Source organism: Eptatretus burgeri, chromosome 15 (genome assembly GCF_056783735.1).
Source record: "Eptatretus burgeri isolate ZD-2024b chromosome 15, Ebu_testis_v1, whole genome shotgun sequence".
In the NCBI taxonomy this organism is placed as follows: Eukaryota; Metazoa; Chordata; class Myxini; order Myxiniformes; family Myxinidae; genus Eptatretus; species Eptatretus burgeri.
The window spans coordinates 11457420-11483152 of NC_140975.1; the positions used below are offsets into that span (position 1 = coordinate 11457420).

Sequence of the window (25733 nt, forward strand, 5' to 3'; positions counted from 1 at the left end):
AGATAATATATATATAACTATATATATATATATATATATATATATATATATATATATATATATATATATATATACACATACATATATATATATACACATAAATATATATATATATATATATATATATATATATATATATATATATATACACATAAATATACATATATATATATATATATATATACATACACATAAATATACATATATATATATATATATATATATACACATAAATATATATATATATATACACATAAATATATATATATATATATACACATAAATATATATATATATATATATATATATATATATAAATATACATCAATATATATATATATATATATATATATATATATATATATATATATATATATATATATATATATATATATACATATACATACATACACTGAACATACATTATATATATATATATATATATATATATATATATATATATATATACATATATATACATTGTGTATATCAAGAGTATCTCACAAGTGAAACATTGATACACGTCACATCTCTACAATCTACTCGTCTCATTTCTACACATATTGTGTTCTGTTCATCGGACAGCAGTGTTGTCATGTCAATGTAAATACATCACAATGGAACCCATAGCTGTTCTCCATTCTCACAGACTAATCCGAGATGTCACCACAGACTTGGAAAAGTTTATCATTTGTCAGGTCTGAAAACGGTCAGTTTTTTCGCCATCAAGGGATTGAAACGATAAGAGATGGTGTTATAGGATGCTCAAAGTTTAAGGACCAAGATAATCAAGATGTTCTTCAAAGAATACAAACAATCAACTGGGATATCCTTATTGACTTGGAGGTGAAACAAAGCAAACCTTGCTGAGTTATTATCAGAACAGCTATTGATAAAGGCAGACTCACTTGATGGTGTTGGAGTAATGGTAGGAGGAGGGTTTGACGACGGGGAAGATGTACAGGTGGTATCGTCAGGACGACATGATCACTTTCTCCCATGAACTCATGAAGAAGGAGATACGAGATTAATTATTCATAGTTCCTCATGGAATCCTCATGGAATAATTGAATAGTTTCTTATGGAATTGATGTTTGTCTGTCGGGATTTGAGAGGCTGGTTGTGGTTTGCAGAAACACAAATGTCCAGGTGATACTTGTTCACTTTTTCAGCCAGCTCAACAAGGAAGTTTAGTTCGATCTGGGACATGGAAAAAGCGACATTTTGTCAAGGTTCGTAAGATTTATCTACCAATTACTATCCGCAGAAACCTCTCTGATTTTCATATCATGACAAGCTGCTGTGATACCGTTAGCATCATGCAAGGCATTGGAAACATACGAGCATGGAAAACATTTCTTTCCAATCCTAAACTCCTGAACAATTGTGGAATTGGTGATCTTACTGTGGACACAGCAGCTGAAATTGAAGCCTTCGTCTGTGACCTGTACTTGTCCAATTTTCAAGTAACAGATGTGAATGAGGCAAGGAGCAGGTTATTCCAGAAATGTATGACAGAACTGGACATGCTGCCACCTCCACATGATTCCCTTCAGAAACACATTATGAGAGCACACCACCAAGCACTGTTCTGGAGAACAACAAGTAATCCCATCTCCGCAGCTACCACTTGTTACAAACAGCGGATGGTGCATGAAGGACAATGAGTTGAAGCCAGTCTTTACAACCACACACCCTGTTTCAGCAGAGTATCCTCCCTTTCTCTTTTGCAAATGTAATAACTGTTCAACCTCATGGTGTAAGTGTCACTCACAGGGACTGAAATGTACAGGTGCTTGTTCTTGGTCAGACAAGGCTTATTATAACCCTTATAGCCCACGTGTACAAGATGATGAATGGAGAGATCGAGTAACGATTTGTTTTCAAACACGCTCGAATGAGCTAAGATCCTCGTCCTCTTAATGACGTCATAAAAACGTATATGACGTCATTGTGATGTATCAGGTTTGCGATAAATTATCTGTGCTAATTCCCGGCTTGATTCTCGCAAACAAATTCAAACAGCTTGCCTAGTTTCGGAGATAATGGTATAGGCGATTTCCATTAGCGGCTATATTATGACGTCAACTTTTTTTCTTGAAAGAATTTCCAAAATCGGAGATGGTTACTGCCTGCGCATGGGCTTTCTGCATATACACGGCAAGTTTCACGAAGACCGATGAAAACTCTGGGTTGTGAAACAAAAAATGTCAAAAAATAGGAATGACGTCATAAAAATTGATATGACATCATAGTGATGTATCATATGTGTGGTAATTCATCCCTGCTAATGCCCTGTTCAATTCCCACAAACAGAATTCAAAAACTTGCCTAGTTTTGGAGATAATTTTTTAGGCGATTTCCATTAGTGGAGATATTTTGAAGTCATAACTTTTTTTCTTGGAGGAATTTTCAAAATCGGAGATCGTTACTATCTGCACAGGGTATTTTTACATATATACGCCAAGTTTCAGGAAGTTTCGATGAAAACTGTAGGCTGTGAAACAAAAAAAGTCCACAAGAACAACAACGTGAGTAAGACTTGGAGATCCTCCACGAGGATCTAAAAACTATTTTTCACTAAATAATGACTGACATGTAAACACGAGCATTGTTGGGGTTAAAGTAAGATCCATAATGAACCACACTTTAGATATGGATGAGTGATGAGACTTCAGAAAGATTAATATTTTATTCAGGGGAATTCATATATATATATATATATGAATATATCTTCTTCTTCCTCTTTCGGCTGCTCCCGTTTGGAGTCACCACAGCGGATCATCCGTATGATCCGCATAGTGATTTGGCACATGTTTTACGCCGGATGCCCTTCCTGACGCAACCCTGGTCGCCTCTTATGACACAGGGATATGGTACACCTATTTTAACCGGGGTATACACCGGCCCAGTACACTGGTACTCATTTCGCCGACCTCGGAAGGATGACAGGCTGAGTCAACCCCCTGGTGTATTAATTCAGTGGCCCAACGGGGCTTGAACTCAGGACCTTTTGGATCCCAAGCCGCTGCCCTAACCACTGCACCAACACCAGGCTTTATATATATATATATATATATATATATATATATATATATATATATATATATATATATACATATACATATATATATATACATATATATATATATATATATATATATATATATATATATATATACATATATACATATATATATATATATATATATATATATACATATATATATATATATATATATATACATATATATATATATATATATATACATATATATATATATATACATATATATATATATATATACATATATATATATATATATATATATATATATACATATATATATATATATACATATATATATATATATATATATGTATCTATATATATATATATATATATATATATATATATATATATATATATATATATATATATATATCTACCTAGTTTGCTCACAGTTCTGTTACAATTTCTTCCAACAATGAAAACTATTTGATGAAAGGGTAAGAGAGATATTGTTATGGCTGCAGAAATTCGCAGAGCACCATAAAGGTCCATAGTTCAGTTAGATCGATAAGTCTGTGTTCAGTTTGATTTCCCCACCGTTGTTTAATGGGAATTATTCGTGTCACAGCGCTGTGATCCTTTGAGATAGCCGTTTTTCTTGACTATCGTTATTTTGGACCAACCACATTTCAACGACCACAACCACCTTCACAACGCCACCATCACAACAACCACGATTGCCTCAACCACCAACCACAACCACACCTGCCTCTCAACAAACCATGCCATCCTCACACCTCAACCACAATTACGCCAATCACCTAACCACCTTCCCTGCTACGCCAACTGCCGATCCCCTTTTCCACAAACCAAACCACAACCCTCTCTGCTCATAAAAAAACATCTCTACAAAGCGAAAAGGAACCAGGGATTTCGAGTATATCGGTGGCGCGTGGATTTTCCCGCCTGTTTTTCCCGTGCACCGCAAAGGGGAGATCGTTTGTCATTGGTCGGTTCATATGAGTGAGGCGCTGGAAATAAGGAACGCCCCCTTTCTCGAAGCTTCCGGGAGGAGCTCGAAGGAGGGCGGAGCAAGAAGCCAGGAGGCATATAAGGGCGTGCAGGACGCCAAGTGTAGCGTGTTGGTGGTTTCTTCTGGTGGTCTTCTTCGTCGGGATCTTCGGCTCGTGGTGGTCTGTCTGTGGAGAAGCGGTCCGTGGGACAACCCATTCGTCGGAGCTTACAGTCGGTGGGGAGTCTGGGCGTGGCACCAGGGATGCGGACGGGAGGCGCCACTTTGCCAGCTCTGTTGCGCAAGCCTGCGCATCCGTGTGGAGAGCGCCGCAGAGAGCTCACCGGCCCCGTGAAGGGCCGAGCTCAGCCGCGGCTGTCCTAGCTGCCATGGGGGACAGACGTCGCGACTCGCCCACCATCGCACCACGAGGGTGCAGGTAACCTGCAACGGTGTCGTGGGGCCCGTTCGGTCATCCAGGTTCCACGCCATAAAGGTCTACGGACCCTGTCTGGCGCCCTCGTCTTTGAGGGTGGCCTTTTCCTTTCTTTTGAATGAATGTTGGTCGCGCCGTGTCTTATAAGTAAAACTGGTTAAGTGCTTGTACATTAATAAATAATAGTCGGTCGTAGTGTTTTTGCCTTGCTCGTGTCTTTGTCCCCATCCCGTGCATGATTGCTTTGGCTGTACAAACGTGCATACGTGTTAATTGAAATAAATGTGCTTGGTTAAATGTACCCCATTTGTTGCGTCCTCCTTTCTCCCCATTGAAATGCCATCTTGCATTGTGGAATAATAGTTGGGTTGTTAAATACCGGTTAAATAGAATCGGATCCGGCGAGGTCGGGCGATAATACCCGCTCGGTTATCACTGCAGAACGGAACGGACCGCTTGAGCGGTTCGTGTCCAAGCCGACCTGCGCCGAGGTACGGTCTCCCGGTAGGCTACCCATGCAGGTACTTAGGTATATCGATATTCGGCGATTGACCCTATTTTGCGCGGATAGAAAATTGGCTAGGCCGTAGTGGGGTTGAAGACCCACCCGTGACAGGGTTCCGGCGTTGTTCCGGAAGGTCACGAATGAATTGTCCGTCCGGTGGGCGACGCGGCTGCTATAGGGAAACGCGGTCGATCGCACGCCGGTGGGCGCAAATTCGTAACAATATCAATCCTGGTTTGTTGGCTTCAGAACTGAACTTGTTGGTTCAGGTCAGGTATGGGAGCATGTGCCAGAACAGCGCGTCGCTGCGTCCACTTTCCGCCGGTACTCCAGGGGCCTCCGTCTGGCCATCCCCCAGGCAGATGCCAGGCCCATCCCCATCTCCTTGAGATGATGGTCAACCTGTTGCAACCATGAGGCACGTGGTCGGCCCACTGGCCTCCTCCACTCATGAGACTCCCTCGCTGAGAGAATCTGGTGAGCAGGATCAGCGTCAGGAAAACGAGCCACATGTCCATGCAGCCGCAACTGACGCTCACGGACTATGCAGGTAACAAATCTCATCCGAGTCTCTCTCAGCAACCGCTCGTTGGACACAAAATCCGACCAGCGATAGCCAAGGATTCTCCGAAGAGACCTGGTACCAAAGGAATTAAGTCTCCATCTCAGATCCTTGGTCAGAGTCCAAGTCTCGCACCCATAGAGCAAGACTGGAAGTACCAAGGACCTGAAGACTCGGACTTTCGTCCTCCCGCACAGGTACCGGCAGCGCCACACCCCATGATCCAGTGAATCCATGACTCCCCAGGCCCGACCCAGACGTCTATTGACCTCTGACTCGCAGCCAGCAGAGACATGAATATCACTGCCAAGGTAAGTGAATCTCTCCACGACCTCAACATCCTCACCACAAACACACAGACAGGACAGCAGCATCCAAGATGTCACCGAAAGCCTGGATCTTAGTTTTGACCCAAGAAACCCATAATCTCAACGGCTCCGACTCCTCATTCAGCACCTCGAGGGCCCCCAAGAGGATGTCTAAAGTCTCCGCAAAGATGACTGCATCATCTGCAAAATCAAGGTCCGAGATCTTGACATTCCCAAATGATGCACCACAACTTGATCTCTCCGACATCCTCCCTAAAATCCACTCCATACAAGTGCTGAAAAGTGTGGGGGCAAGTACACATCCCTGACGAACTCCAGTAACAACTGGAAATAAGTCAGAGATGGTACCACCACACTTCACAGCACTCTCAGTACCAGAGTAGAGTTCAGACATCAGATCGATCAGTTTTGGTGGCACCCCACGAAGACCAAGAATCCTCCAGAGGACATCCTGATTCACTGAATTGAATGCTTTACAGAGATCAACATAGGCTGCAAGCAGCCCCTGCCAAAACTCTCATCTGCGTTCCGTGAGGACACGAAGTGCAAGGATACGGTCAATCGTTGACCTCTTTGGTGTAAAGCCTGACTGCTCTGGACGCTGGTGCTCAAGCAGATGGTGGCGAACCCTATCAAGAATTATCCGAGCAAAGACCTTGCCCGGCACTGAGAGCAGCGTCACCCCTCGGTAGTTGTTGCAGTCTTGGCGATCACCCTTCCCTTTCCAGAGAGGGACAACAAGGCCCCTCTTCCAGTCAGTTGGGATGATGCCTGTGTTCCAGGCAGAGAACAAAACTGCATGCAACAACACGAGTGCAGCATTTCCACCAGCCTTGAGAAGTTCGGCATGGATGCCAAAGATCCCTGGAGCTTTCCCCCGTTTCAACTGGTTCACCGCAGCCCGTGTTTCCACAAGCGAAGGTGGACCACAGTTGATTCGAGGGTCAGCAACAGGGATTGTAACACCCTTGACATCCAACTCGACAGCTGGGGGATCAGCCTGGTACAACCGCTCAAAGTAACCGGCCCAGCGGGCCTTCACTTCAGACGCCTCAGTCAAGAGCCTACCACTCTCTGCTCGAACTGCAGTGCTCCGAGGGATGGGCTTGGATGAACGTAATGCGTGAATTCCCCTGTAAGCGGGACGAGAATCACCTGTCCACAGGTGATGCTCTACCCCCTCACAGATTCCTCGCACATAGGCCTCCTTGTCCACCCTCAGTGCACATACAGTTTTACGCCTCAGCTCCCTGAACAGCTCAGCTCTGCCATTCAGCCTGGCCCTGCGACTCTGGTCAATGGTATCCAGTGTCCCTTGAGAGACAAAATTCTTCTTTGCCCTGTGGTGAGTTCCAAGGCATCCACCGGCAACATCAAGGATGGTGGTCTTGAAGGCGCTCCACAACTCTTCAGGACCCCCCAAAGCACCCAGACCCCCCAAGTGTCCACTCAGCCTGTTCACAAACTCCTCAGCTACTCTCTCATCCCTGAGCTTGGCAACATCCAGCCTAGGCTGGGATGGTACCATTCTCCAGGATTTAAGGTGCAGCTTTAGAGTTGCTACAACAAGCCTGTGGTCAGTATTGAGGAACTGAGCACTCCGGTAGACCCTGCAGTTCTGGATCATCCTCCAATGACCGTCAATGAGGACATGGTCAATCTCCTTTGCCACACTGCCAGCATTGGAATACCAAGTCCAGCGATGAGCTTGTGGGCGCTGAAACCATGAACCAGCCACCCTAAGTCCATGACTTCTTGCAAAGTCAAGGAACTTAGTGCTATTCTGGTTCATAGTTCCTGACCCATGGGGACCAACACACACCTCATAACCATCCCTATCAGTTCCAGTCGATGCATTGAAATCCCCCAAGACTAGAAGTGTATCTCGTCTGGGGTACTGATCAACCAGACTCGAGTGTGGCGTAGAATGCATCCTTCACGGTGAGATCACTCGCCTCAGTTGGAGCATAAACAGAGACCAGGGAAATGACACCTAAGGAGTGACGAATCCTTAATCTCATAATACGCTCGTTGACCGGTGTTACCTCAATTATCATTGGGGTCAGCTTATTGGACACAGCTACAGCAACTCCTTGGGTATGGTAACCATCAGAGCGACCAGACCAATAGTAGGTGTAACCACCCACCATTATCTCGCCGCAATCCGGTCTCCGAACCTCAGAGAGAGCTGCAATCCCGATGTCCAAACGCTTGAGCTCAGATGATAACAGAGACAGGTGATCATCCTCTCTTAGGGATAGGACATTCCAGGCACCCACCCGAAGGGACCGCCTCAGGTTAACCCAAGGAGACCGCCGTCTGGTGGACGATTTGTGGCCGTCTAACCCTCACAAATCGTTTGTTGGTTAACTGTCTTCAATTGGCAGAGATTTACATCACTGAAGTTTCTGTAAAGACTGAATTTACATGTAAATACATATTAATTTACATGTAAATACATAATCCTCCTTCAGGGGTAATCAATCCTCCTTCAGGGTAATCAGGGGATTATGTCAAGAGGGTATTGGAGGTGAGGAGAGTGCCAGACCGAGTGATGAGTGTGAAGTTGGAAATTGAAGGGGTGATGATGAATGTCATCAGTGCATATGCCCCACATATGGGGTGTGAGATGGAGTATAAAGAAGATTTCTGGAGTGAGTTAGATGAAGTGGTGGAGAGTGTAGCCAAGGATGAAAGAGTGGTGATTGGAGCAGATTTCAATGGGCATGTTGGGGAAGGGAATAAAGAGGATGAGGAGGTGATGGGTAGGTACGGTCTCAACAAGAGAAATGTGGAAGGGCAAATGGTGGTCGAGTTTGCAAAAAGAATGGAAATGGCAGTGGTAAACACGTATTTCAAGAAGAAGGAGGAACACAGGGTGACATACAAGAGTGGAGGAAAGTGCACACAGGTGGATTACATCTTAAGCAGGAGATGCAATCTGAAAGAGATTAGAGACTGTGAGGTGGTGGCAGGGGAGGGTGTAGCTCGACAGCATCGATTGGTGGTCTGTAGGATGATTTTGGAGGTGAGGTTGAGGAAGAGAGTGAGGGCTGAACCAAGGACCAGATGGTGGAAGCTGAAGGAGGAAGACTATTGCGTGGAATTTAGGGGAGGCGAGGCAGGTGTTGGATGGTGGTAAAGATGGGTGGGATGATTGGGCAACTACAGCAGAAGTGGTGAGGGAGATAGCTAGGAAGGTACTTGGTGTGACATTTGGACAGAGGAAGGAAGATAAGGAGACTTAGTGGTGGAACGAGGAAGTACAGGAAAGTATAAGGAAGAAGGGGTTGGCGAAAAAGAAGTGGGATAGTCAGAGAGATGAAGAAAGTAGGCAGGAGTACAAGGAGTGGCGGCGAAAGGCAAAGAGAGAGGTGGCAAAGGCTAAGGAAAAGGCATATGGCGAGCTGTATGAGAAGTTGGATACAAAAGAAGGGGAAAAGGATTTATGCAGGTTTGTAAGACAGAGGGACCGAGCTGGGAGGGATGGGCTGCAGGTTAGGGTGATAAAGGATGCAAATGGGAATGTGCTGACAAGCGAGGAGAGTGTGTTGAGAAGGTGGATGGAGTACTTTGAGGAGCCGATGAATGAAGAAAATGAGAGAGAGAAGGTTGGAAGAGGTGGAGATATTGAATGAGGAAGTGGGGTGGATCAGTGAGGATGAAGTGAGGACTGCTATGAAGAAGATGAAGAGTGGAAAGGCGGTTGGCCCAGATGATATACCAGTGGAGGCATGGAAGTGTTTAGGAGAAAAGGCAGTAGGCTTTTTAACCAGATTGTTTAATAAAATCTTGGAAAGTGAGAGGATGCCGGAGGAGTGGAGATTAAGTGTACTGGTTCCGATTTTCAAGAACAAGGGTGATGTGCAGAGCTGTGGTAATTACAGAGGGATAAAGTTGTTAAGCCACACCATGAAGTTGTGGGAAAGAGTAGTGGAAGCTCGGTTGAGAGGAGAGGTGATGATTTGTGAGCAGCAATATGGGTTTATGCCAGGAAAGAGCACCACTGATGCAATGTTTGCTTTGAGAATGTTGATGGAGAAGTATAGGGAAGGCCAGAAAGAGTTACATTGTGTGTTTGTGGATTTAGAGAAAGCTTACGATAGGGTGCCAAGAGAGGAGTTGTGGTATTGTCTGAGGAAGTCGGGAGTAGTGGAGAAGTATGTGAGGATCGTGCAGGATATGTATGAGGACAGTGTGACAGCGGTGAGGTGTGCGGTAGGAATGACGGACTGGTTTAAGGTAAAAGTGGGATTGCACCAAGGATCGACTCTGAGCCCTTTCCTGTTTGCAATGGTGATGGTCTGTAGGGAGAGTAGGGAGCAGGCTGAGGTGAGCCTCGAGAGGTGGAGGTACGCACTGGAGAGAAGGGGAATGATAGTCAGTACGAGTAAGACGGAGTACGTGTGCGTAAACGAGAGGGAGGGTGGTGGTATGGTGCGTTTGCAAGGACTTGAAGCGGGGAAGGTGGATGGGTTTAAATACTTGGGATCAACTGTCCAAAGTAACGGAGAGTGTGGGAGAGAAGTGAAAAAGAGAGTGCAGGCAGGATGGAGTGGGTGGAGAAGAGTTGCAGGAGTGATTTCTGACAGAAAGGTAGCTGCAAGAGTGAAGGGGAAAGTATATAAGATGGTCGTGAGACCAGCTATGTTGTATGGTTTGGAGGCGATGGCGCTGACAAAAAGACAGGAAGCGGAGCTGGAGATGGCAGAGTTAAAGATGCTGCGATTCTCGTTGGGAGTGACGAGGATGGACAGGATAAGGAATGAGTATATTAGAGGGACAGCGGAGGTAGGACGGTTTGCAGACAAAGTGAGAGAGGCGAGATTGAGATGGTTTGGAAATGTGCACAGGAGGGAAGCGGAGTATATCGGGAGAAGGATGCTGAGGATGGAGCTGCCAGGTAGGAGGAGAAGAGGAAGGCCAAAGAAGAGGTTCATGGATGTGGTGAGGGTGGACATGCGGGTGGTTGGAGTGTCAATGGAAGATGTGGAGGATAGAGCGAAATGGAGATGGATGATCCGCTGTGGCGACCTCTTACGGGAGCAGCCGAAAGAAGAAGAAGAAGAAGAAGACATATTAAATTGAAGTGAAAACAACTACATATGCATGGTCAATGCATTTTCCACAGCAACCATTTGTACAAGGTGCATTGCTCTGCAAACGTTTCCATAACAATACCAAGTAAAGATTGTTTTATCATAAGAAGTATCATAACAATACTTAGTAAAGATTGTTTTATCATAAGATGTATCATAACAATACCAAGTAAAGATTGTTTTATCATAAGATGCATCATAACAATACCAAGTAAAGATTGTTTTATCATAAGATGTATCATAACAATATGAAGTAAAGATTGTTTGATCATAATGTCGTAGAAAATAACTCAATTTCCACATGTTGGATCAACACACCAAAGGGGAATCTTTAATTTCGTATATACGGAGGAAGAACATTGAATGCTTTACTGAAGCATTCAAATGGACTTCACTGAAACAAAAGCCCGAAGCAATTCTTCTTATACACAACCTGACATTCCAAAGAATGGGAGGGAGACATTTGGCAACTCAACTACAGGGTTAGCTGATTAGCATTAGGCAAAAGGACTCAAACTGCAATATGTGTCCACTGCGTGAAAGAGAGAATGATGGCAAAAGTTGCAGTGTTATCAACCAGGTCACCCTGTTTCATAGTCAGACATTCCTTTTATCAATATTTAGGTCAAAAGACTCTTGGGTAAAGGGAAACATAACTGAGAGTCAATTCAACTATAGCATAAAAATTGAATTTATAAAGCACCAGCAACAATTATAATTCAAAGTACATGAATATAATTATTTTTCTTCCACATTCCCCCCTTTTCTCTACATCAGGAAAATTTGAACAATTATATTACACATTATCACCATACCCCGTTCCTAGAGGAGAAAAGATATCTGTTACACAAGTTCAATCAACAATGGCAGCGAGTGCTCATAGGAGAAGAATTAGGCCATGGGTTAGATAGGGGCATAGGGCCACCGTGCACCCCCCCAACATCCCAACAAAACTATGTTTTTTTGAAGTGTGTGGATATGCTGAATACGAATTTGAATGTAAACATTGAAAATATTGGGATGCACTACCTGTTTTAACCTCATGAAAAGGGGTACCCTCAAAAATGAATTTTCGTCATACGTGCCAAAAGCGATTTCCGCACCCAATCAGAATGACTTCCAGACGACCCATTACACTGTCAGACTACACATATTATGGCTTATATGAAACATAATCTCATGCTGGTTCCATGTATGTGTCTAAAATTAATATATCCAAGAGCTTATATAATATGTTGAGTACATGTACTGTATCGTCTTATTAACTGCCCATTACTGTGTTGTAGAGTTTTCAATAAAGCTTATTTTATCCTGTTTCTTGTTATATATCCTGCTAATTAACCATGAGGTGACATGCCAATGCCAACTGCATTCGACTTGATGCCAAAATGGGTCCAATATCTTGGATAGCCGCAATGTTATCACATCCTAAATTGCATATGGTTAATCTCATTGTGTTTATTAACTATGACCAGAGCCTCCATCGAGGTCAATACCTAACACAGAAATGACGGTGCTGAAGAGAAAGCTTGATTTCTCATGAACAAAGATATCCATATTGAAATTGGTATTGTGTGAATTTTTTTCCTCCACATAATTATATTTTTAATGTGCAGAATATGGCCATTAGAGCAGACGTACAGACACCTCCCCCTCAAGGAACTTCAACAACAAATATTCATTTGCAGATTACTTAAGAATTATTCCCATCATTTACATTGAAGCCAACAGGTTAGTTAAGATACAATTCATTTATTTTGTTATTAACACCAAATATGTAGTTGTTTTCTCTTTTAGGTCAAAGACAATCACTTAAGTCAATTATGAATAGCAAAATAACTCTCAATTTTAAATTTAATCACAGATATGACATTTTAAATTTTTTTATGTTGGCTTTCTTATTTATTTGCAGGTTCACAGAGGCTGAGTGCAACCATGCAAAGTGATCTGACCCAATGCACTCATCAGAACGTCAAGAGAAAGAAGGCCCCCAACCAAACGCCCGAAGGATGGTGGCAGTGGAAGCCAAGGGACAAGACCAAAGTTCAGGTGCATCATACACATCCCTGGGTTTCAGTATGGACCTCTCGTGGCATTATCAATAAGTGTAGAATTCGATGAAAGACTTGCCAGGTTGAAGGACATACGTGACAGGAGACTGTCTCAGCCATTAGAATCTGTTCACCGAATGACTGCTACCTGTGACCTCATACCAGACACCATTACTGAAGGTGATGGATATCACAGAGAATGTTACCAAAGATTCACTATGAATCTCAATCGAATTTCCAGTGATTATGACCAATCTGAACCATCATGTTCCAAGTTAAGTCGGAGGGGCTCAGCTGGTGACAAGGTACTATTCTCACCCGATTGTATATTTTGCCACTCGATGGAACGGAAGAAAGTGAAAGTCAAAGGGACATGGACTACTGAAGGTTCAAGTCAGTTTGAGTTTGATGGATGGAGAACGGTGCTCAAAACTGCTGAGGACAAATTAGATGAGAAGTTGCTGATCAGAATTAGAGGCCATGATTTGTTTGCTACAGAAGCTAAATACCACAAATCCTGCAGAGTCCAATACAAACAAATGGAGAAGTACAAGCATAGAAGACAAGGAGCAACAAATCAAACTAGCAGAGGCACACAGTGAGGCATTTGGTGCTGTATGCCAAGTAATCGACAGGGATATCATCATCAGCAAGAATATGATGAAACTGTCAGAGCTAAGTGAAATTTATATCTCTCACCTGAAATGCACCAACTTCCCCAATCCCAAATTTCGTGGAGAAAACCTCAAAGCTAAGCTGGAGAAACATGACAACTACAAGGACAGACTGGCCTTCTGCACACTAAACAGAAGAGGCAACTTCCAGTCTTACAATGTCTACAGCTCTCACCGTGACATTAGTGACAGTTTGATGTGCATGTGAACTTGGTTCTTGGGACATGATCCAGGATGTTGGAAATTACCTACGTCAAGTGATTCTGGAGAGCTTCGCAAAAGCTGACGACTTGAAATGGCCTCCATCTGCCCAGGACCTTGGAAACATGACAGCTGTAATTCCATCACAATTGGAAAAAAAATTGAATGACCTGATATCAGGCAAACCAACTCCTCACACGTCAAAAGTGCACAGGCTCGTGAATTCAATTGGGCAAGATATTTGTCGTGCAGCATCGAATGGGGAATGGAAACTCCCGAAGCATATGCTCATATATATGACACTTCGTCACCTTTTCAGGAGCGAAAAATTGATAACCTTGCTGAACTGAATGGGACACTCAGAAAACTACTCATTCTCACTAGAGTTGGAAACTGCCCTTGCACAGGCTGTTGCTGAAACATCAAGTCTGCTGTCAATGCAAATCATTCGATCACCAGGGGCCCCTTCCATTTTCCACTCTGAATTTGATAATTTTGACCAGTTACTGAACAACCTCAATGGAATGGTCTCAATCCACACTGGTGACAGCTCAGAGTCTGACCAAGATTGTAGAACATAGCTGAACCATTAGCTGTTGACATTGATTGAAATGATGACAGTAAAATCTCATGATATTGGTACTTACCTGATGAATACAATGAAACTGTATTGATCATGATAATATATCAACAGAAATATCTTGAAATATGTATATGAAAGATATACTGTGTTATCGCTTGGTAAAAGGAACAATGTTACAGACTGTTATTACCTACTATATGTAAATATAATGTTGGTTTCAATCATTGTTTGTAATCAGAATTTGGGAAATAAGTATGAATGTAGCACATTTATATGTATTGTAAAATACATTACTATATTATTTAGAGTGGGAAAGAATATATCAGTGATATTAACATGAATAATGTTCTCAGCAATTTTATTTTTAAAACCCAACCCTACTTTTGATTTTGTGAATACCGTTCTGTTGTTTTTAGTGTGATAACATCATGTGTGTTCATGTTATCTGGATTAAATTGTATTTGGATACTATATATATGGATAACAAATTAAGTCAGATTCTTATTCTGGACTATTTAGCAGAAGAAAAAAAAATGTCTTAAAAATAAGATTTATTGAAACTTCCACAACACAGTAATGAACGGTTAATAAGACGATACAGTACATGCACTCAACATGTTATATAAGCTCTTGGATATATTAATTTTAGACACATACATGGAACCAGCATGAGATTATGTTTCATATAAGCCATATTATGTGTAGTCTGACAGTGTAATGGGTCATCTCGAAGCCATTCTGATTGGGTACGGAAATCGCTTTTGGCACAAATGATGAAAATTCATTTTTGAGGGTAACCCTTTTCATGAAGCTAAAACAGGTAGTGCATCCCAATATTTTAAATGTTAACATTCAAATTTGTATTCAGCATATCCAGACACTTCAAAAAAAACATAGTTTTGTTGGGAGGTGGGGGGTGGGGGGGTGCACGGTGGCCCTATCTCGCCAATGGCCTAAATGCTGGATGATGACCATTTCAATAGTGTCCCAGCCAGGTTAGTGAGTGCGTTTCCATTTAATTCATGGCCTGTTCATCAGCAGGTGTCACAAATTGAAAAGACATGCTACCTGAGGCCAGCAGATAAGCAGGTCAGGGTGTAGATAGAGCAGCACCCAACAGGAAATACAGTCGAGTCACTCCTTGAGCTGCAGAGAAGGTAGATCTTGGCAGGTACAAACTTGGGTTCGAAACTGGGTTGAAGGAGATGAAAAGGACTCGAGAGGTGACCCAGAGATCCAGCCCCAGCAGAGTTTGGGGCCTTGTAGCAGCAGTTTGTGCAATCAGGTTTGATTCACCAAGCGAGCTGTGCACGTTGGAGGTAGCCGCTATGGCTGCACGAGTCCCACCCGCACCATTGAACACATGTTGCAGAAGACTCGCCGTGTGGACCTTCAGGGCCTTCGTTGTGCATAGTGCAACCACGGCAATTTCACGATGTATCTGCAGAGCAACAATTTGCGAGAGTGGTTGAGGACATTCCTCCAGGCAGACACCATGCAACGGCAACGTCAAGTCTTTGCCTTGCTGTGGTTTGACTTGTCCCACCGTCTCTTCAGTGAGTTTTTCTTTTTTTTTGTTTCTTCTTTATTTAACATGCTCATCTTATCTCCTCAGGAAGGGGGTAGTGTCATGATCACGTGTTGAATGCCCAATCACCCAAATCTTGGTTCTCCCCATTGTTCAATCTTTCATTGGAAGTTCTTCCAAAGCTTCATTCAACTGCTCTTAACACTCCAAAACAAACAAAATCAAGGTTAAGCATCGATTAAACATGCCAATAAATAAATGTCATGGGCTCATGTATTTCAATAACACTGACAAACGTTCTTATAGAAGCATTTAACTTGAATTACATGTGATATCAACATTTTATCCCTTTCCTTTCCTTGTTTTTCGCACCTAAACGACATGCTATAATATACAGAAATCTCAGTTGTATGTACACTCAAAAACATTCATCTCATTTGCTATTTCCATGTAGAAAGGGCAGCGGTATTTATCAGGGTTCCAATTTGCAATCAATAATTATTTTCACCAATCCTTCAAAAATCCCTTCGAGTCAAGAAAAAGATTCCATCATCTGTACAATAATTATGAAAGTCAGCTACTTCTTTCTTCTAGAATGTATTTTGATTTGGCTGAGCGATAAGTACAACACTTAAACCCAACAAGAGGACAGGTTCCCGTTTTTTTTTTTGGAGCAAGTACCGAATCCAAAGCGATTAGGGCAGCAATTTGGAAATATTTAATGATGCTGGTGATAGCTCACCGACTTTTCATGAAGGACACCATCGGATATTTAACGTCCACCAGCTAATGCCGTCAGATGGGCCGACCACGTTGACTTCCATCCGAGGGACATCACACATAGTGATGGATCACCCGACTTGTTGTTTCGAATGCAGCATGTGGCTGCTGGTTGCATCATTTTTTGGGTAACAGTGCCTCTGTTACCAGTAAGCTGGTACTCACTTTTCCGACCTCGGAATGGTGGCAGGCTGTGTAAACCCACCTGCTGTTTTTTTCATCGGCAGGAGAGTGCTCACACTTAACAGTTAAAGCCCGAAGATCTTAACCTAGCCACCTTAACCATTAAGTCACTACCATGCTTATCCCACCTGTGAAAAACCGGGATGACAGCCGAAAGCTGGGTTGGGATTCACACCCAGGGTAGTCTGGTTCGATGCGAATGTGCATACCTCTCAGTCATCCTGCCAGCCCCCAACTTTCTCGAACAGTATATGTGGAAACATCCTCTAACAGTATATATATATATATATATATATATATATATATATATATATATATATATATGAGTAAATACCACCTGATGCTTCGCTGACAGGAATACGAAGAGGGGTGGGGGAGGGGGGGCATGAATGGGGAGGGAGACAGGGGTGGGAGAGAGAGAGAGAGGGGAAGGGGGAAACAGAAAGGAGGATGGGAGAGCGAGGAGAGGTGGGGTAATGAGGAAGGAGAGGGGAATAAGGAGGTATGGGGGAAGGGAAGGCAACGTGAGGGGAGGGGAGGGGAAAGGAAGGCAATGCCAGGGGAGGTGAAGTGAAAACAACATGGGGGGAGCGGAAAGGGAAGGCATCATGAAGGGAGGGGAAGGGAAGGCAATGTGAGGGGAGGGAGAGGCAGCACGAGGCAAAGGGAAGGCAACATATGAAGGGAGCGGGAGGGCAGCGTGAATGGAGGAGAGGGAAGGGAGTGTGAGAGGAAGGTAAGGCAGTGTAATGGGGCATTACTGGGGCGAAAATGCTTTCATTCGTCAATTGGGAAAGTAAACTTGTTGCTGTTGCAGGCCTTGGTTTCTTTGAATGCGCATTCTCAACCGTCACGAATAGATCCTCTCTCTGTTGTTTCTTTTTCAAATGTTTTCATATGTTGGATGTATTGTTACGAATTTGGAAGCCTTGTGCACACAGACATTCCGGTCCCCATAGCTCAGTTATTTCGATAAGTAAATGTGGATAGATAGCTCCCTTTCCCTTGTTTAATGGGTAATTAAATGTACATGCACTGTGAGTTATTTTTATAGATAGGATTTTTACACTTATAACAACAACAACACCATCTTCACTTTCACACGACAACGCTATGCTCGCGGGTATCCTTCATGTGCTCACCAGCAAGCACGCGTGTGGGCGGCGCCTAACATAGGCATGGCGTCCCTCCTTAGCCAATCGGCAAGGAGCAGGCATGTCACCCTCCCCGTTTCCGACTCAACACGATTGCCATTAAGCACGCGGCCAGAGGTGAGGAGGTGGGCAGAGCCACAAATGCTTCCGCTCGGGACTCTGCCCAGAAGGGTGGGAGTTGCCCCGCCTACCGTGCGTCTGTCCAATGGAGGGTGGCCAGGGAATCGCGTGATGGTTCTGGCCAATCTAGAGGCGAGTGGTCAGGAGAAGAGGCCCCTCCCTCCGAGAGGAAAAGGTTGGTGATTTTGGATGAACGGGGGAGATTAATCTCGTCCTGTCACCGGCGTCTGCTGTAATCTCATCCTGTCACTGGCGTCTGCTCTAATCTCGTCCTGTCGTTGGAGTCTGGTTCTCCGTCAGCTCGAGCGCGTGGTCTGCTTCAGCACGGAACGCATTGCTCGACGCTTCTGATCTCATCGCTGGTGTGCTCTGCTTCTCGGCTCATCTCATCACCGGCATGGTCTGCGTCTGGCTGCCCTGTTCTGTATTCTGGCGACCGGAGCTCCGGGAGAGGATGGACGCCTAGCCGAGCGCTCGCGGCCAGGTAGGCTGCCACATTCTCGTCCCTCAACTCGACTTCCCTCCGAGCCGAAGGGATAATAAAGACCATTTGAGTCCGTTTCTTTTGGGTGTGCGTCTATCTGTGGGCCCATCTTTAAGTAGGAATTGGATAAGTGCTTTCGCTGTACATTATTTACCTTGCTTTATAGTCCGTTCAACTCTGCTCTTATGTGTTCCTTCCCCACCTATTGTAAATACATATCCATGTGTTAAATGTATCAGCTCGTTTTTGTGTTTATTTCATTGGTTTAACATGTTGTGTTAGCGTGTTGGGTGATTAGAAAGGCCGTTGCTGCTGTAAATGTACGTTTGGACCGACGGGACATCGGTAACCATCCGCTCGGGTTACGCATGGAAACGACTCGTCCCGTTCGAGTCCCGTTGAGGGTGTGAATACTCGGTAGCTCGCCACGTGGGTCTCTAGGTATTTTGAAGTTTGGCAAATAACCCTGTCCCACGTGGTGGAATTATTGACGATTCACGGTCCTGTAAGGGACCCGTACCTGTCGGAGTTTTCCGAAAGGTACGATCTAGATTCCGGGTGTTCGGTAGAGTCGACCCTACTGCTCCACCTAGCGGTCGTGCTCGCAGCCGATATCCGGCCCGCAACAGTATTACAGTGATGAGCAATCAGCAATGTCTGTTGAACAAAGTGAGCATGCAACTTTCGGACTGTCCTCTTTCACCTTCCTGAAATAGTTCCAAACTATACTTCTGGACCTTTTTGAATGGCATGTTGTCAAAACTTTATCAATCAATGTATTGCCTGCCCGTCCATCAGCAAAACAAACACACTTTACCGGCCAACTCCAAATGCCTTGCGATTCATTTAAAAGGAACATGTCCTTGGGGCATGTTTAGTTTTCAAGTGACTTGCTTTTTCTGCTACATTGCAAATGACATTTCCCAGGGGCATGTTTATTTTCAATGAGAGATTACCAGGCCATGTGTAACTGGAACATGCCCAACAGGGATGAGAAAAAAATTCCCAGAAAAAAAGGCTTATTTTTACGAAGTAGGAATTACTCGGAATCATCGATTCTGGTTCACTACCTGATTCTTTTCGATTTCATGGTTGTAATGAGAACTTTGGAATCGATTCCCCCCACCACGATTAAGCACTCAATCAGGCACTCCAAAAAAACTGTTGATAAGGAACTGTTGGCTTGGTCATACCAAACACCATCCGGGGACGTCCTGAGACAACCGGCGTATCAAATTTGTCTGAATTGGACAAATGAAGACTATTTTTCAGCAGTCAGACATGTCCAGGCAGTGGCTGTCTCCCAATCTATTCCGGTTAACATCAAATGTCCCACATGTCAGCATGTTCTTTGGTACAACTCTCATGTGCATGAAAATGTATTTAATGCTGCTAAGGTCAATTCCACAGTTTAAATTTTGAAATTCGGTTCACGTTAAGAGATTCTAGAGATTATTAGATTTCAGCTGTAATGCTGACAAACATCCAGAGAATTGTATTGGAATGGAGGGCAGAGGGGGTTTGTGAAGTGAGTGGAATCGTGAGGTGAGTGGAAGCGGGAGGTGAGTGGAAGGGAAGGCAAGCTTGCAGTGGAGCATTAATTACGATTCATACTCTCATCAAAATTATTCTCCATTGAATAACGGTGAAGATGTGACGTGGATTTCTACCCTCGAACCGCGTCGTGATCGAAAGGATTCTTTAGATTGTTGAGGGATCTTGACCTCCTCGAGGATTCAACGTCTAGCCGACACAGTGTTGCATGTATCGGGATAAAATAAACCACAGAAGTCCAGTAATAATCAATGTCCACAAGGAGTTCTTTCTTCTGTACCATTTATTTGCTGTCCCTCAGATCATCCTCCCCCTCCCCATATATCCATTCCATTTTATAAGCAGAGAGGGCTTTTGATCGCAAGAACAGAATGCACAGCTTATCAGCCCGGTCACCTTGTACTTTCAGAAAACCCAAGCAATGTCCAAAGTGTCAAAGAAAGACAAGATTATAAGTAGGTGGTAGGCCTTAACAACTAAATAGTAGAACAGTAGAGGAAAAACACAAACACTTTGACCTACTCAGACTGAGGCAAAGGTTTCTTGTCTCGAGAGTAATAATTTCCCCAACAGATGGAAACAAAATAATATCTGAAATCCATTTTCTACCAGTCATACTATAAACACTGTCCAGACACATCTGGAGATAACCACCACCCAAACACATCCGGAGATAACCACCACCCAGATATGTCCAGAAACAACCACAGCCCGGACACGTACAGAGACAACCACCGCTCGGACATTTCCGGATACAAAAACCACCCGAACAAGTCCGGATACAAACACTGCCCGACACGTCCAGAGACAAACACCATCCGGACATGTCTGGATTCAAACACTGCCAAGACAAGTCCGGAGACAAACACTGCCCGACACGTCCAGAGACAAACACCATCCAGACACATCCGGAGACAACCACCATCCGGACATGTCTGGATTCAAACACTGCCAAGACAAGTCCGGAGACAAACATTGCCTGGACACGTACAGAGACAAACACCGTCCAGATATGTCCGGAGACAATCACCGTCTGGAGACAACCACCATCCACACACAACCACCTTCCAGACACCTGTGATAATGTGTGAATACAACTCTCTGGATGTTTATAAGCATGACAGCGGCAATGCGATAAGCTGCAGAATATCTTCACCGAAGGCAAATTTAAAATTTCAAACTGTAGAATCGAACTTAGCAGCATTTCTGTCTGCTAAAAAAAATGGTCATTTGTCCAAATCACACATTGTTTGACATTCCAGAGACAAGGTTTTAATATGACCGCGCTGGCTTGGCAAGCGATTTGTGATCGGTTATAACAAACATGACCCGGAGATGCCCTGAATGTCAAACAATGTCTGAATTAGACAAATGAACACTTTTTTGTAGCAGTTGGAACTGCTGTGAAGGTCAATTTCTCAGTTCAAATTTTGAAATTTGGTTCAGGTAATGAAATTTTGGAGCTTACGTCATGTGCAGAAATGAAATAAAGCCACGGACACTGGGAGATTCCCGGAATGTCAAATAATGCCCGAATTGGACAAATGAACACTTTGTTTTAGCAGTCAGAACTGCTGCTGAGGTCAATTCCACAGTTTAGATTTTGAAATTAGTTTCAGGATAAGATATTCTAGAGGTTAATGCATATGCAGAAATTAAATAAAACCACAAACACTGGCGTCTCTGGCCGTTCATAAGCATTGTGATGGACACAGTGGTTCATAGGTATGAGGATCAGGCATTCGATGATATGAGTGAGGAAAGTGAAAGAAAAAAAATTTTTGAGCACGTTATCATTAAGAAACCATTGTGGCCTGTTCCAAGTCAAGGCATTATTGAGCAGGCCCCCAAAACTGGCGAATTAAGACCCGATCGATGGAGAGCAGGGTGACAAAGGGGCTGACCAAAGGTGATGCCTTGATGAAGGATATAATTAAATAAGGCTGTAATTTATCTTCAAAAGGGGTGTTTTAATTAACCCAAACATCCAATTTTCACTCTTGCACTTCCTTGGAGTTCCATAAGTATGCATGCAAAGTTTCAGGCTGCTTGGTTTCATGGTTTTGGAGTTATTGAGGAGACACACACTGACACACACACACACTGATACACACACACACACACACACACACACACACACACACACACACACACACACACACACACACTTATTATTATGGATGGATCATCATAACGAATTGTAATTTCATAAATATTGAATACAACCAACATTCTACTTTGTGGAGATTGTCATGTGACTGCATGGTGATTTCATTTCGTCACCTGTACAGTAACCATTGATTACCTTCGCATTCTGCGAAAGGTTATGTTTTGGTCGCTGTGTATTTATTTATTTGTGAATATGTGTGTTTGTTTGTTATTCGCATAACTCAGTAAGTATTAAACTGAATTGTATGAAAATTGGTGGGATGATTCGTGATTATCCAAGGACGATTTGATTAGATTTTGGGAGCGATCGGGTCAAAGGTCAAGGTCATGAAAAGGTCAAAAACAAACTTTTGAGCATAACTTCCGACAGCTATCGACATGCAACCAACGCCATATTGTTCCATGACGAAATACCTTTCGGGTTCGTGGTGTCAGATTTGACGTGACGTCATTGGAAGTGCGTCAAAATGACGTCACAAGATGACGTAAATTTTCAATTTTCGAGCTCATCAGTTTTGATCATACCGTTTTGTAGGACTTACCTTAAGGACGTCACACACCAAATTTGACGTCGTTCGGACTGACCGTTATGACGTCATTGACGTTTGAACATCACGCTTTTCAATTGTGGCTAAAATGTCCTAATATTTTATATTCAAATATCTATGTAATTTGTAAATGAAATTGTCCCAAATCCAGGCATTATGATCAGTACCAAAATATCTGCTTACTTATGAACAGGTTTTGCAAATTAACTCTATGGTCAAGGTCAAGGTCACACTCAAGGTCAAAATATACTTGTAGGCATAACTTCAGATCAAATAGAGCTATTGACATGAAACCAACGTTAAAATGTTCCGTGAAATAAGCGCTTTCAGGATGGTAGTCCGCGATTGGTAGTGACGTCATTGGAAGTGCGTCAAAATGACGTCACAAGATGACGTCATTTTTAAACTTTCGATTTTTTTCAGTGTTTATCATTCCATTTTGTTGGACTGCCCTCAATGACATCTAACACCAAATTTGACGTCAATCGGACTGATGGTTGTGATGTCATGGACGTTTTTAAATGACGTTTTTCAAATGTGCCTGGAAAAAAGTAGCGGCGGCGAAGGTATGCGCTCTACCGAGTGCCCGTTCTAGTTATTTATGTTTTCTCCAACAGGGACAGAGAGAGGAGTCCTCGTACATGGATTTGAAGAAGAAGCATCGTGATGAGTCCCCATCTCAGTTGTACGAGACCTTGTGATGTTGATGGAACAGAAACACCTGTTCCCTTTCAATGAATACGTTTGTGTATTGATGACGTGATGATTTTTATATTTTGTTTCTCAATCAGTTAACATTTCTTTAAGAATAATTGGTTTGAATTTCTATCATTATTTGGAGACTAACAGTGGCCTGCAGAACATCCACATAATCTAAAATGTGACATCAAGTCGTCAACTCGTTTCCCCCTCACAAACACCAAGTCATCAACCCCACTCTGAAACCCCGAGTCCTCAACCACCGCCTCCCAACCCCAAGTCTTCAACCTCCCCATCAACCCTAAGGCTTCAATCCCCTTCCCACGAGAAGCCTTTAAACCCCCTCCAAACACCCACCCACCACAACTCAACCCCCTTTCCACAACCTAAATGTCTCAAACCCCCGTCCCCAAAGCCTCAACCTCCCCATCCAACTCTGTCTGATCTTTGATCTCCCCCCTCCCCCCCACAACCCCAACTTTCTGTCCTCCCCACCCTCCTCTTCCCTTCTCCTTACCCCTCCCTCTCGCTCATAAAAGCAAAAGGGCATTCCCACATGTAAGCACGTTCTTTGGTACACCTCACATGTGCATGAAAATAAAGTGGAAATATTAGTAAGGAGTCTCAGGTTCTATTTGTTCGGGAATTCGTTCCCAAAGAGTGTGGAATATTCTGGACTTTGCTGGAAACATCCTTTGACAGCATCATAGTAACCCTCCCTCCCCCCACACCTCCAACAACAAAAACAGCATCCTTTAAAAGCCGTTTACAACAACTCGCCGTTTATACAAAACGAATGTTGGTGCTCGACACACTCACCCATATCCCAGATCACTGGATTCAAGATTGCTGAGATTTTGTTGTTTTTTTTCTTTGTCCTCCAAACAGATATTTCAATTCATGGTAAGTGCTCACCATGACACACACTGCCTATTTGCTTTCAAAACACCACATAGTCCAGAAAAGAAGCGTTTAAGCCTGTTATCCTGTATGCAGTCAAGAACGTTCACCATTTTTCATCACCTTTGAGACAGGTGTAACATTTTATAAAGGAGAACAACCCGTGTGTGCTGGGCTGTCATTGCTCGGGTACATTCCAATTGCTCGCTTTGTACAGCAAGTTTATCACCAAGAATGATGTCTCAAGTATCGTATAAAACCGTTGTTGTTGAATTTAGTTCAAATTATATCCCTTATAGTGCACACAGTAACGACGAAAGATAACTAACAATGATTACGTGGTGTGATGTCCTCTAATTAATGAGGTTTATGGTGCCGGCATCTTGTCCACCTGCTTCTTATCACGTCACTGTCAGTATGTAAAGGAAACATTCAGGGAACTCCAACATGAGGCTCAACGTATCTATAAGAGGACAAATGTCACTCATACCACTCCCCTCTACCCACTACATCCCCTGACACTCTCTCCCTCCCTTCCCTCATTCCTTCACTTCCATTCCGAGCTGCAGTGTTAGAGCCAGAGGATGCAATCCCATGAAAGCTTTCATCCAATGGAATCGCAAGATCCAAGATATATAATTGGAGGAAAACCTTCTCCATTGCTGGGAAACACCGTGATATGTCTTCGGAATACTACAGGGAATACTACACCAGCTTCGTTACACTACAGGAACGGATCTATATGATACGTTCCACAACGTCTTGTCACACCTCGTAAAAATTGTCGCATTGCCTTTGTGTGCAGAGTGTTAATCGGTTTCCTTTTCCTTTTTTTTCAGATTGAGTGAATATCACTGATGACCTTAAACAAGCAGTGAGACTTCCTTTTAATCTGATCACTCCATAAATAAATTAACAGGAAAATGTCCCCCAGAACAAGACGCAAAATGATTCTCTGTAAGGACAATGATGGAGCAAAACGGATCCACTGGACACTTGAGGCTTGCGTCATCTGATGTAAATTGTGTAACAAAGTAAAAGAGTACTGTAAATGTATCTGGTATAACTTGTAGAACCCTTCAGTGTTGTCTGCTATTATGATAAAGGGCAATGTCACCATTTTTACAAGGGGTGACAAGACTTTGTGTC

At 43.3% G+C, this 25733-nt stretch overlaps 1 long non-coding RNA gene and 1 pseudogene across 1 annotated transcript in view; both read left to right on the plus strand.

Annotated features, from left to right (window-relative positions):
- Positions 1–24281, plus strand: part of LOC147011505 (uncharacterized) — a 25501-nt gene extending 1220 nt beyond the window's left edge. Inside the window, exons 2-3 of the long non-coding RNA XR_015052037.1 lie at positions 12869–13005; positions 23603–24281. This is a non-coding gene — a long non-coding RNA (uncharacterized LOC147011505). The remainder of the gene's footprint in view (positions 1–12868; positions 13006–23602) is intronic.
- Positions 13016–13962, plus strand: LOC147011506 (uncharacterized; annotated as a pseudogene).
- Positions 24282–25733: the final 1452 nt, after the last annotated feature.